We start from the raw sequence: 12,177 nt of genomic DNA on the forward strand, positions 1-12,177 counted from the left end.
CTTCTGGAATAGTGTTTTAAAGAGTAAATGTTCAATAAATATTTTTAAACAGTGATTAAATGAGTAAGTGGACTTAAAATTTTAAGAATGTGGCTGCAGGAAGAAAAATCAGATTAATCTAACTTCTTGAAGGTGATGGGTACATGTGAAGTTCATGTGGTAATGGAAAGGAATTACACTGTTTCTTTAGGAGATCATCCTAGGAAGATCAAATGTGAATGGGCCGAAGTTTGTTCCTGGATGGGAGACAGAAGTAAGCCAAGATTGAATTCTAACTGCCAGACTTGGGACAATGTTTTATATCTTCACTAGACTCAACTGCCTGGCTGGCCTTTGACTTCTTCCCTTATACACCTCCTGGAATTCATTTTTTCCAATATCACGAATGATCCAAGAGATCAAAACTTGATCTCATCACACAGATCACTGGGCTTTAGAGATACAAGTCCATTTCTGCTACAGTTTCTACTGTCTTTAGGAAAGACATGAGGGCACTAACATCACTAATATGATTGGAGGTATCAGTCCTCTCTAGACCAGACTGGCAGAAGGAAACAATGTTACAGAAATACAGAGCTAGCTGATGGCCACATTGATAATAGGATCCCCAGACAGTAGTGGCCAGTAGGCAGTGGTAAACAACCAGAAGGCGGGAATAGATGATCTAGCTAAAAGAATATGTCTTTTATTCTTCCATGTTCTCTTAGTATTTACTTGAAATATGACAACATTTTTTACTATTTTTCTGCCACCACAGTTATACTAAAATAAGGAATTCACAGCCACATTTCTAATTACTAAAATGTGAATGTTATATTTTATATCTGATATGGTTAATCATAATTATCTTTCCAATTATTCTTGCCTGGTGTGAATTTCCTATACAAGAAAGCTGAAAACTGACATTTGAAATGCTAAATGTATCATGCACAAATTCCCAAACCATTCATCCATTTCTAGATATTTCTTTCTGTTACATCATTTTTTTTTTCTATTCTACTAGCATGACAGCTAGGTGTCATGGTAAGGAATTCATTTGTATGGTATAGAATATCTTCTCTCACTCTCTACAGTTTTACATTTCTTGTTTCTGCTATGTAAGATCAACGGAACCTAATTAGTCTCACTTACAAGGCCTAACAGCTCAAGAACTCAAAGACAGCACAATACAACAACTGAAAAGTACGATAATACCAGAGATTTCTTGGGCTAAATGACCATTTGAATGCTAGACGTCAAAATACTGATTAAAAATAATAATAATAATCTTGGAAGGTTGACCCAGGAAATTTTCCCATTTGTTCCCTTGTTGTCACAGCAATGAAGGAAACAGAAGTGGAAGGGGATTGCATAAGTATTTAAGAGGAAAATGGTGGATTATATTTTGACTCCATATGTACCCCTGTATTCATTTATTTAATGCATCAGTACTTTTATAAAGCAGTGTTCCAGATGCTTCAGGTACATCAGTGAGCAAAACAGTAAAATCTTAAAAAAGGAAAAATATAATCTTTGATGTGATTAAAAGTCTCAGTGTCACTACCATGAAAATATTTTAGGCTCCGTGTATATTCAATGTGTCAGCCCAAGTGTCAGGGTTTATAAAAGCCTCCTCAAATGATATGATCAGCCTCCTAAGGAAGAGAACAGCTAAGCTCTTCAACAACAATCACATGAGCTTGTTTGGGGCCTGGTCAAATGGGTAGGTTAGATAAACTTTATAGCATGGGTTTTCCTGCTATGGAATTCATATTCCAGAATATGCCTACTCCTCTTCCTTCATTAACCATTATTTGACTCAACAAACTTAAGAGTTTATAAGTAAATTTGGCATTCTACATTTATTATCATTTCAAGAACCACAAGAAAATACCAAGTCATAGGGATGACCCTGATGTGGAGGAAAGCAAAAGACTGAGATAAAAACTATATTAAAGTATTAAACAGTTCCTCTGAGACTTAGCCAGCCCACAAATCCGCAGGCACTAATGCAAGCAGCCACACCACGCAAGTGACTTTTAGGATGCCAGCTTCAGTGAAGAAGAATCCCATAATAAAAATGAGAGAATTGGGGGCACCTGCATGGCTCAATCAGTTAGGTTTCTGTCTTCAACTCAGGTCATGATCTCAGGGTCCTGGGATCAAGCCCAGCATCAGGCTCTCTGCTCAGCAGAGAGTCTGCTTCTACCTCTCTCTCTCTCTGTGTTCTCTCTCTCTCTCTCTCTCTCTCTCTCTCATTGTCTCTTTCAAATAAAAAAATAAAGTTTTTTTTTTTAAATGAGAGAATTGAAGTCTAATTGTAGACCATTTCCTAAGAAAACATGGGTTCTACCCAATGTACATAAAACGGCAAAAAAAAAAAAAAGTTTTCTCATAAGAAGATGGAAGATGTGTACGGTGTAAGAGAATGGTCGAGTTTCATTCTTCTATATATAGCTGTCCAGTTTTCCCAGCACCATTTATGGAAAAGACTGTCTTTTTTTCCGCTGGATATTTTTTCCTGTTTTGTCGAAGATTATTTGACCATAGAGTTGAGGGTCCATATCTGGAGAAAGGGGAACCCTCTTACACTGTTGGTGGGAATGCAAGTTGGTGCAGCCACTTTGGAGAACAGTGTGGAGATTCCTCAACAAATTAAAAATAGAGCTTCCCTATGACTCTGCAATTGCACTACTGGGTATTGACCCCAAAGATACAGATGTAGTGAAAAGAAGGGCCACCTGTACCCCAATGTTTATAGCAGCAATGGCCACGGTCTCCAAACTGTGGAAAGAACCAAGATGCCCTTCAAAGGACAAATGGATAAGGAAGATGTGGTCCATATACACTATGGAGTATTATGCCTCCATCAGAAAGGACGAATACCCAACTTTTATAGCAACATGAACAGGACTGGAAGAGATTATGCTGAGTGAAATAAGTCAAGCAGAGAGAGTCAAGTATCATATGGTTTCACTTATTTGTGGAGCATAACAAATAACATGGAGGACAAGGGTAGATGGAGAGGAGAAGGGAGTTGAGGGAAATTGGAAGGGGAGGTGAACCATGAGAGACTATGGACTCTGAAAAACAACCTGAGGGTTTTGAAGGGGCGGGGGGATGGGAGGTCGGAGGAACCAGGTGGTGGGTATTAGGGAGGGCACGGATTGCATGGAGCACTGGGTGTGGTGAAAAAACAATGAATACTGTTACGCTGAAAAGAAATAAAAAATTAAAAAAAAAAGAAGATGGAAGATGGTGTAACATTAAGAATGGAAATAGAGGGGCACCTGGGTGGCTCAGTGGGTTAAAGCCTCTGCCTTCGGCTCAGGTCATGATCTCAGTGTCCTGGGATCAAGCCCCACATCTGGCTCTCTGCTCAGCGGGGAGCCTGCTTCCCTTCCTCTGTCTCTGCCTGCCTCTCTGCCTACTTGTGATCTCTGTCAAATAAATAAAATCTTAAAAAAAAAAAAGAATGAAAATAGAGCCAATGATTTTTGCTACTTGTGAGGACTCAGTTTAGATGTGATATATTCCCTCAAAAATCAAGGGCAATCGATGTCATTTCTCATGCACTAATGTCGTGAGAAAGAAAAGAAAGGGAAAGGAAGGGAACAGAGGGAGAAGGGGAAGAGGATAAACGTTGCTTGAGAAGAGGAGCAGTCATGGCCGGCATTTGAAGAGTGGAAGAAAGGACAAACAACTTATTTTCAAAACCCATGTAATAGCAGAGTAGGTACCTAGTACCATAACAGGTAGAGCAGCAGAAATAAAAACTGTCAGGAACATATGTAGACCATAAATGAGAAGCACTTGCAGACAGAGAAAATGCACATTAGTAATCCTGGGAAGTGATCCTTCCCATGAGGTGTGATGTCAGTCTTCAATAGGCTTGGATTGAAAAGGCATCAAGGGCACCAGAATTCTCTTGTAAGATGAATAAGGTCTGAGGATCTAATGGAAAACATGCTAACTGTGGTTGACAGCACTGTACTGTCTAACTGAAATTTGCAAGGAGAGTAGAATGTAAACGCTCTCACCAACTCCAAAAGAAGATAACTATATGAGGTGATGTACATGTGAATTAACTAGATGGGGAGAATCCAGTCACAGTGTATACATATATCAAATCATCCCATTGTGCAATTTAAGTATCTTACAATTATGTTTGTCAATCTTGCTCAATAAAGCTGGGGAAAAAATAAAAATGAAATAAAGAAAAGACATCAATGAGCAGAAGAAGAGTGAAAGAAATAATAGTGAGGTTACCCACCCATAACATGAGTCAGACTTTTTTCTCATACTTGAAAGCCACACCATCTGACTATTGAATAAATATCAAACATACAATATGTCCAAATAGTGGTTGACTTGTATCAGTTTAATAAAATAACATGCACACATGGATCTTCCATTTTAATGAGGGAAGATAATAAATAATAAATTTAAAAATCAATTAATTTTTCCCTTCCCCTATGTTCATCTGTTTTGTTTCTTTAGTTCCACATGTGAGTTAAATCATATGGAATTTGTCTTTCTCTGACTGACTTATTTTGCTCAGCCTAATGCACTCTAGCTCCATCAACTTCATTGTAAATGGCAATATTTCATTATTTTTGATGGCTGAGTGATATTCCATTGTGTGTGTGTGTGTGTGTGTGTGTGTGTGAGAGAGAGAGAGAGAGAGAGAGAAAGTGTGTGTGTACCACATTTTCTTTATCCATTCATTCATTGATCAATGAACATTTGGGCTCTCTGCATAGTTTGGCTATTGTTGATAATGCTGCTATGAACGTCAACGTGCATGTGTCACTTTGAATCAGTATTCTTGCATTCTTTGGTTAAATACCAAGTAGTGCAATTGCTGGGTAGTAGGTTGTATATGTAGGTTTATATATTGTAACATGACTGTCATCTGTATGTCTTCTTTGGAAAAATGTCTATTCATGTCGTCTGCCCATTTCTTAACTGAATTATTTGTTTTTTGTGTGTTGAGTTTAAGAAGTTCTTTATAGATTTTGGGTACTAACCCTTTATCAGATATGTTATTTGCAAATATCTTCTCCCATTCCATAGGTTGCCTTTTAGTTTTGTTCACTGTTTCCTTCACTGTGCAAAAATTTTTATTTTTTTTATTTAAATTCATCTAACCAACATATAGTACATCATTAGTTTCAGATGTAGAGTTCAATAATTCATCAGTTGCATGTAACACCCAGTGTTCATCACATCACGTGCCCTCCTTAATGCTCATCACCCAGTTATCCCATCCCCCACCCACCACCCCTCCCGGGACCCTCAGTTTGTTTTCTATAGTTAAGATTCTCACTCTAATGACTTCCCATTCAGTTATCTCTCCCTCCCCCTACCGTCCTCTGCTCTGTTTCTTATGTTCCACATATGAATGAAACCATATGGTAATTGTCTTTCTCTGATTGACTTATTTCACTCAGGATACAGCCTTCAGTTCCAGCCACATCAGTGTAAGTGGTAAGTATTCATCTTTTCTGATGGTAATATTCCACTTTATATATGAACCACATCTTTATCCATTTATCTCTCAGTGGACATCATGGCTCTTTCCACAGTTTGTCTATTGTGGACCATGCTGCTATAAATTTTGGGATGCAGATGCCCATTTAGATCACTATATTTTTATCTTTGGGGTAAAACCTAGAGGTGCAATTGCTGGGTCATAGGGTAGCTCTATTTAACTTTTTGAGGCCCCTCCATGCTGTTTTCCAGAGTGACTCTGACAGCTTGCACTCCCATCAACCGCGTTAAAAGGGTTCCTCTTTCTTCACATCCTCACCAGCATTTGTTGTTTCCTGACTTGTTAATTTTAGCCATTCTGACTAGTGTGAGGTGATTATCTCATTGTACTTTTGATTTGTATTTTCCTGATGCCAAGGGATGTAAAGCATTTAAATCAAGTGTCTGTTGGCTATTTGTATGTCTTCTTTGAAGAAGTTTCTATTCATGTCTTCTGTCCATTTCTTGACTGGATTGTTCACTTTTGGGGTGTTTAGTTTGATAAGTTATATATAGATATTGGATATTAGCCCTTTATCTAATATGTCATTTGCAAATATCTTGTCCCATTCCATAGGCTGCCTTTTACTTTTGTTAACACTTTTCTTTGCTCTCAGAAGCTTCCTTTGATGAAGTCCCAACAGTTCATATTTGCTTTTGTTTCCTTTGTCCTTGGAGACATATCTAGCAAGAAGTTGCTGCAGTCAAGGTCAAAGAAGTTGCCACATGTGTCCTCCTCTAGGATTTTGATGGATTCCTGTCTCACATTTAGGTCTTTCATCCATTTTGAGTTTATCTTTCTGTATGGTGTTTTTATCTTCATGAGGTCCCTTGGTTCATTTTTGCTTTTGTTTCCCTTGCCTCCAAGCAACATGTCTAATAAGAAATAACTACAGCAAACATCAAAGAGGTTGCTACCTATGTTTTCTAGGATTTTGATGGTTTCCTGCCTCACATTTAGGTCTTTCATCCATTTTGAATTTGAGGCAAAGTCTTAGAAACTTTTAACTATAAAGAACAAAAAAAAAAAAAAAAAAAAAAACAACAAATTGATGGTTACCAGAGGGGAGGTGGGTGGGTGAAGAGCTAAATGTTGATGAGTATTGAGGAGGGTAGTTATTGTGAGGAGCACAAGGTGTTGTATGTAAGTGATGAATCAGTAAATTCTACTCTTGAAATCAATATTATGCTATATGTTAGCTAACTACAATTTAAATAAAAACTTGAAATAAAAATAAATTTAAAATAATCCATTTAAATGTATTATTGGTTGGAAGGTGAAAAGTGTGATCAATAACAGAAAAAGTTAGCTCAGGGTAAAGGAAATCTACATCTCCTGATGGGGTAGTGATGGTAACAAATTCAGTATTCAATAAGAGTAAATATCATTGAGAAAACGAGCTTCAAGCCAAGGCAGAAAGGTCTGGAAGACCCTCAGGCACATATTGGAAGATGAGAGATCTCAGCCAGAGAGAACATTATTGCAAAAGCCATGAAGGGACTTCAGGTTCCTAGTTCTTCAGGTAAGACTCTTGGAAGCCACCAATCTGTCCTAATAAGTAAAAAGCTAAAGATACTGAAGAATCAATATAACTCTTCTTGGATCTATAAGAGATGGGACAACACAGGGCAAACCACTGTCCCCAACAGCGGAGAAATGGATAGGTGAAAACAGAGAGTCACAGCTTACTCACAAGAGGAAATTTCCATGGGAACCAGTGCCTTGACAGGAAAACCTGAACTGAAAAAATAGAGTGAGATTTACCTCCAGGAATTCAACCAGGCACCCACTGTAAATATAAAAGAAAAATCCTCTTTTGCTTCCATCAGGGGAGAAGAGGAAGCATTCTGAAATCCGTCAGAAAGCTATGTACTTCTTAATAAAGCCAGCCCTCAGGAGAAACTAGTTAACTGGTTAACCATGCAATCCCCTGCTGGGGGTCCTCTCAAAGCCTCATGCATCTGGGGGGAAGAGAAATGGCCAACTTCAGCCTTCTCTAGCCTTCCACCTGGAAGAAGGAAATAACTTACTCCAGTCCACTCTTGTCATCCTGTCCCAACTTACAAGGAAGAAAAAACAATACTGAGAAGCACTTTTGAAGTTCATAGTCCAGAGGCATAGTTCCACCAAAACCTGATACCTAATCAAAGGATTACAGAATGTTTCCAGCCATCCACACCTTGCAACCACCTTGGTAAAGGTCTGTTTATAGCAGCCCCTCTTACCCGGAACACCATGTCTGACTATAAAGAAAAAATCAAAAGACACATACAGAAAGGCAAAAACATGATCCAAAGAGACAGCAAATATTAGAATCAGGCATGATAGAGATGTAGGAATATCAGACCAAGAATTTAAATCAGCTATGATTAAAATGCTGGAGATCAAAAACACTGTAACCAAAATAAAGAATGCCTTTGATGGGCTCATTAGTAGACTGGACACGGTTGAGGAGAGAATCCATGAGCCTGAAGGTATAGCTATAGAAACTTCAAAAACTGAAAAGGAAAAAGCAAAGAAAAAAAAAAGAGGAAGAAGAAGAATAGGGACAAATATTAAATAAGGTCTGTGGGGCAACAACTGAAAAAGGAGTAACATATACATGATGGGAATATCAGAAGAAGAAAGAGAGGAATAGAAGAAACATCTAAGGGCTGTCAGGCTGGCTCAGTCAGCTGAGTGTCTGACTCTTCATTTTGGCTCAGGTCATGATCTCAGGGTTGTGAGATCAAGTCCTGCATCAGGCTGCACACTCAGAAGGGAGTTTGCTTGAGAATCTCTTCCTCTTCCTCTCTTCCCCCAACTCTCTCTCTCTAAATAAATAAATGAATAAATATTTTTTAAAAAATAAATTTTTTAAACAATGACTATTTTCCCCAAGTTAAACTTAGGCACTAAACCACCGATCCAGGAAGCTGAGAGAATACCAAGCAGAATAAAGGCCAGCAAAAACCACACGCAGGCATATAATTTTCAAAGTGCAGAAAATTAAAAATTAAAAAAGAAATCTTGAAAGAAGCCAGAGGTAAAATGCCTCATCTACAGAGGAACAAAGATAAAAATTATATCTGACTTCTCAGAAACCATGTGCATTATGAAAATCAATGGCCTTCTGCCAGAAGCTAATATTACAAACCAGGAAATTGCAGTGAGTGGAGACCTAACTAACAGAGAGTTTCCCTGTGATATTGGGGCTTATTCACCTTTTCTTCACAAAATAGGGGGAACTACTTAAAGACTTTCTGGGTGAACAAACGAACAAACAAAAAATGCACCTGCATGTGAATTTCTGTCACTGCCCTGTAGGAAGAATCAGTTGGGAATATTTCTTGCTAATAAAAACAAAACAAAAATCTATTTTAAGATCCACTGCATTACACCTATAAAGTCTAAAAGAAAAGAATACGGTGCCGTAAGAGCAAAACACAGAGGTGTTCTAATTGACCCCATCTCTAATCACTCCCTTAGGGTGAGTCTCTGAGTGGCAGTAATATTTAAATGGTATATGAAACACAAGTTGTTAATCCACATGAATATAATAGGAAGAGATTCTAGGCAGAATACATTAGGAGATCAGAACAGCAATAACTTGAGCTAGAGGAAGACAGTTGGTTTGAATACATTTGCATATTCTTGGAGAAGGACCATAGAGCAATTCAAGAAATTTATAATTATCACTTGCTTCCTGCTGTTCTCCACCCAATTCCCATTCAATAGAATGTGCATCATAAATGTGTAAGAAGCCATTAAAATGACAGAAAATACTTCAGCTCTCCTACTAGGAAATGACTATCTCAATAGGTGACAGATTTGAGACATGTTATGTAATGAACATGCACAGTAGAGTCATTTTAAGGCAAAGTCTGACAGAAGAAACTGTTGATCTTTCTAGATAAAAATACATTTCCCTTTGGCACACCTAAACCCAAGTTTTAACAGTTCTTAGTAAGATGGTGTTGGGAAAGTTCACAAAACTGACAATTAACGAAATAAATCGATCATAATCTTTGACCTACCTATAGCTTACATTTGGAAATCTTGTACTACAGGTATATAAATACCGGATATAAATCCCAAATGTTGGGACATTATTGGTAGGGGGAATAAAAGGAAACAAGTTGTGTCAGTAGGAGAAGCATCCATTCTATGAACTGTTGTGCTACAAAGAATATAAAATGTAGTTTAACATGGATATATTTAAAATAATACTTAGTTTACTTTTCAAACTTCATCATTCGCATTGTGTTGTTTTGAATTTAGCATTTTTTTTTCATTTCAATGTTTTTAATAAGAAGAAAACTTACCACCTTGTATAAAAATTATAGACTCTGGGTGGGGGGTGGGAGAAAATACTGATCTTTAGGGGGAAAAACTAAGAGATTGAAGCATAAAGTTACTAAGAATTTCTCCATTTTACTTATTTTTTTAAGATTTTATTTATTTATTTAACAGACAGAGAGCACAAGTAGGCAGAGAGGCATGTGGGTGGGGGGGAAGGCTCCCCACGGAGCAGAGAGCCCGATGTGGAGCTCCATCTCAGAACCCTGGGATCATGACCTGAGCTGAAGACAGAGGCTTAACCCACTGAGCCACCCAGGCGCCCCATTTTACTTAGTTTTTGACAAGGATTTCATTCACCAGTACTTAAAAGTGTTTCATGAAATCAGAGAATGTTAGAATGGAAACATAGCCTTACTAGAAGGCGTTGAGTCCATTTGCCCAAACTTACTTTCTTACAGATATATTCATTCATTCATTCATTCAATTTTGACACAGATTACAGCTTTTCAAAAGTAAATTTTAGTTACAAAAGCAAACATTTGTTGTAAAACAAGTCCACCAACTCGCATGAGCATGAAGCACCCCCCCTGCTTGCTATTTTCAAAGTCCCCCTACGGAAGGAACCAGTTTTTAAAAGTTTGTGCAGGAACTGCACACTTCTCTCCATGACCATATACATAATACATATGCACATACCAATATATTTTTCACATTAGGTAACTTTTACCTCCACCTTTTTTACTTTTTTTTTTTTTTTTAACAAAGTGTTGGGGGAGGTCATCAAGATCTGAGCTCTGGTTGATCTGTGGGCCGGACCCAGGCAACCTGAGGCTTCTCTCCCTTCTCCTACCCTTGGAATGTGCATTCTGCCTACATCCTCTGCTCCTAAGAGCTGTCCCAAGAATATAGCCTTGAGATAGTGATGTATTCTTGGGACTCTCTATGTGTTTGAACCTTGGCAAGGCCTTTATATAAACTTTGAAGATTTGACAAGCAGTAGCAGACATACATTCTTACTGCAGCACTCAGAACAGACTTATTTAAGTCCCCTTGCCGGTTAAACCCTCCACCTACCATTCTGAAGTGGCCTGCATTTTTCTTTGGTCTCGCCCTACCCTTTGTGATGGGGGCCACTTACTGATTTCACTGGAGGCTCCTGGGGAAGTTGCAAACCAACACAAACTGTGATCTGCTTTACAGATTAAATTTTGGCTTGATTTTTTTTCCATCTGTCAATGATTTTATCAGGCAGTTTCCTCCAAACTAAAGCATGAATATCTAATTTCTTCTTTTTATAATTAGCTGTGCAACACTTCAAAGAAAGAATGTATGTTTCTCCTAATGATACAAACTAGTTTCTTTTTATTCCCCCTACAAAAGGTGCTACAACATTTGTGTCTGGTATTTATTTTTCTGTAGCACAGATTTCCAAATGTGAAATAGCTAGGTCAAAGATTATGTGAATTTTAATAGAAATCATCAAATTACTTTCTGAAAATGTAGCTATTTTATGCTTAGCTATCAGAGTTCAGTGTAAAATTGCTCTCTATATCCAGTGGTAACCTTACCAGCATTGCACATAATCATTTTAATGTTTGCTAATCTGATAAATGAAAAGAAGCTTTGTACTGTCATTTTGATTTCATTTACTTGAAAAATTGTGAAGTTGAGCAATTTTTTATGTATTTATATTTTGGCCATTTGCATTTCCATTTGTGCCAACTGCTCATCCATCCATCCAGTGGTCCATTTCTCTATTGTGTGTCATATATATGTACATATATGCTCAGCACTTTCCTACTGAGACGCTAACTCATTGGAGTCACCCATTTTGCAAGTGTTCTCTCACTTTCCATTTTTCAACTTTTAACAAGGTCTATGAAGCCTTTGTTTATTTTTTTTCTTTTCAGCGTAACAGAATTCATTGTTTATGCACCACACCCAGTGCTCCATGCAATATATGCCCTCCATAATACCCACCACCTGGCTGCCCCAACCTCCCACCCCCCACCCCCTTCAAAACCCTCAGATTGTTGAAGCCTTTATTAATGAACTCTTTCTTTCCCTTATAATGTATTTCCCTTATAGTATTTGCTGTTCTAGTCTGGAATAAATGTCATCTCACATATGAAAATACATAAATATTCTGGATTTTCTTCTGGCATACATTACATTTATACCTTTAATATATCTGCAAATTATTTTGTATTCCCCATCACTTAGCAATGAAGACTGGAGAAAAAAGTATATAGACTGTCTATAAGTAACCTGGTAACTCCCCAGGAATTAAAAAGAATTTATTCTCAGCCCAGTGTTCTTTTTACCACACATTATGAACCAACATCTACGGTACAGCATGGCAGAGCTATATATTACCAAAACCA

Source organism: Martes martes, assembly GCF_963455335.1.
Source record: "Martes martes genome assembly, chromosome: 10".
Classification (NCBI taxonomy): domain Eukaryota; kingdom Metazoa; phylum Chordata; class Mammalia; order Carnivora; family Mustelidae; genus Martes; species Martes martes.